The sequence below is a fragment of the Penaeus chinensis genome, chromosome 12, assembly GCF_019202785.1.
Source record: "Penaeus chinensis breed Huanghai No. 1 chromosome 12, ASM1920278v2, whole genome shotgun sequence".
Taxonomy (NCBI): Eukaryota; Metazoa; Arthropoda; class Malacostraca; order Decapoda; family Penaeidae; genus Penaeus; species Penaeus chinensis.
Genome location: NC_061830.1, coordinates 24,713,980 through 24,716,479, shown reverse-complemented (window position 1 = coordinate 24,716,479; position 2,500 = coordinate 24,713,980). Strand labels below are relative to the sequence as shown.

General features: G+C 41.1%; 1 protein-coding gene across 1 annotated transcript in view; it reads left to right on the top strand.

Annotated features, from left to right (window-relative positions):
* Positions 1-2,500, top strand: part of LOC125030925 (polyadenylate-binding protein-interacting protein 1-like) — a 24,665-nt gene that overhangs the window by 7,383 nt on the left and 14,782 nt on the right. The window lies entirely within an intron of this gene.

The following is a 2,500-nucleotide window of genomic DNA, read 5'->3' as shown; positions in this document are numbered from 1 at the left end:
TTAAGGTCAATACACTTCTGCAAATGTTGATACCAGCCTTTAAGTCTGAGTAAAACTGAGGGTCAAGTTATCTGATACATGTCAGAGCAGCTTTTTTTTTTTTTTTTTTTTTTTTTTTTTTACATCTTCAACTGATGAAAATTTAGTACCTTTCAATGATGGGCTGGAAAGTGGATGTCGGAAGATTTCCCGATATCTGAGCTCCATGAATGGGTGCATTGTTGTGGTGGAAGAGTACACATTGATGAAGCTTTCCAGATTTTTTTGGACAATTTTCTCAAAATGCATTCGTAATAAACAGATGTTATAGTTTTCTTGCTCTTGTTCAAAATTTCCATTGAAAGATCAACCCTTGTTTGTTGTTGATCTGGGTGCAACAGCCTAGGGACCCATTGAGTGGAAAGCTTGCTTAACCCCAAACTATATGTATATATATATATATATATATATATATATATATATATATATATATATATATATGTCTCCACCTGAATTGTGTGTGCAAAACCCATAGAGATGTTGAATGTGTCTGCTTTTGATTTAGTGGTTAGTTGTCTATCCTTTTCAATCATGTCGCAAACAGCATCAATGTTTTCCTCACAAACTGATGTTGATGGCCTGCCACTGCAGGGCTCATCTTCAATTTGGTTTCTTTCACATCTGAACTGACTTATCCATTTGTAGGTTGTTGATGTTTTAGGAGCATTGTCACCATAAACTTGTTCCAGATGGTTAATGATTTACCTATTCTCTCACCTGAGTTTCACCATGAGTTTAATGTTTGTCCTGGTCTCAACTTTAGTAGATTCCATGTTGCTTGAATGGTGCCTGAATTTCAACTGACAGTGATGGGCTATTACCATCATTTCAGGGTTCATGTTTGAACACGTTATAACACGTTGGTACAAGCATGTTCAGGTGCACTGCAATCAAAATCCATTCATATGATTTTTAGTCATGGAACTTCTTGAAACCCCCTTGTATGTATGTATGTCTGTTTGTGTGTTTATGCATTCCCATCCTTTTTCTTGATGGACTTCAGTTGCATAAGTGTGATCTACCCATATCATCGTTTTACTTTTGTTATTTATTGTATATTCTTCATTCCTTAGAAACTGAATTGTAATTTGTTCTTGATTCTTTCAATACACGTTTTTGTGCAGAAAAAAAGAAAGAAAAAATCTCAGTGGATCCAAAGGGAATTGCTGGTCCATCTCAGAGAAGAGAGGATTGAGACCAGTGGCCCCTCCCGAGCCAATATTCCAGCCTAAGATGATAAGCCACCCATGGCTGATCTTTAGTAAAATGCACTTGCAGGTCAGACCACAGGAAACTCCTGCTAAGTGCTATGATGCAGACAGAGTGTTACCAGAGGAAAAGAAGTACCTAATCTGTTAACAAAATTTTCCCACATCTGGCCCTTACCTTGCTCCACTGCTTCCACCTAGTGTGACATGAATACGTGATATTCTAGTAAAGCCAGTGGCCAGACAAAATTTCATCTTGCAGGAGACACAGATGCAGTCTGGATGCTAGTGGTGTTGAAATCCCTGTGCGGGACTCGCTCATCAGTGAGGATCTACCTACCCTAGCTGAAGTAATTGAGGCAATCTCCAAGCTGAGGGGTGGTATATCAGTGGGTATTCAGGCCATTCTGGATGAAATTATTAAACGATGGTGGTAAACCTATGGCATGGCCTTTCCATACTGTTCTGGCTGCCTTCTGGCAGTCTCGTACCATTCCCCTATACCTGTTGAGGGATGTAGTAAACCCTCTCAGAAATGGGAAAGGCAATCGATGGCATTACATCAATGACTGAGGCATTACACTACTCATTATGCAAACACCGGTGATTTCTGGCAACCGTCCAGCCGTTGGGAGCAGGAGTCCACTACATGTAACAGAACTTCCCACTCGGCACACTCTACCACATTGCCACGTGTACTGCTGTACCCGGCATATCAAGCGGTTTATTATGATGGCTACGGGCATGGCCTGGCAGTGACGGGTTAAGGTTACCAACCTTGACTTTGCTGATGATGTTGCAATATCTATTTGAGTCTGAAAACCCGAGTGGTGGTATTAAATGCATTTAGCAATGAAGCAAAGCCTTTGGATCTAGAGGCTTCCTGGATTACGACCAAGTTTCAGACTTTGGGGGCCTGCTAGGTAAAACTGTTCAGTTGGTACATTCTTGCAGCAAGGATATTCATGTTACTGGAGTCACAAAGAGTTTTACTTACCATGATAGTGTAGTTCATAACTCTGGGCTGTCAGACCAGAAAGTCAGTAGACCAGTTGGCCTGGCAGCAGGTGCCATAAACTCTGTTGACAAGAGTATTTGGAGATGCCCCTGTACCTTTCCAGAAGAATGAAGTTATGCATCTTCAAGGCCTTGAAACTGCTTTTTGTCTCTGTTCAAAACAACCCCAGATGGAGGAGCCCTGTGGGACAGCCTAGGAAGTTCTGGCTTGGGCATATCAATCAGACCTGTTGTGA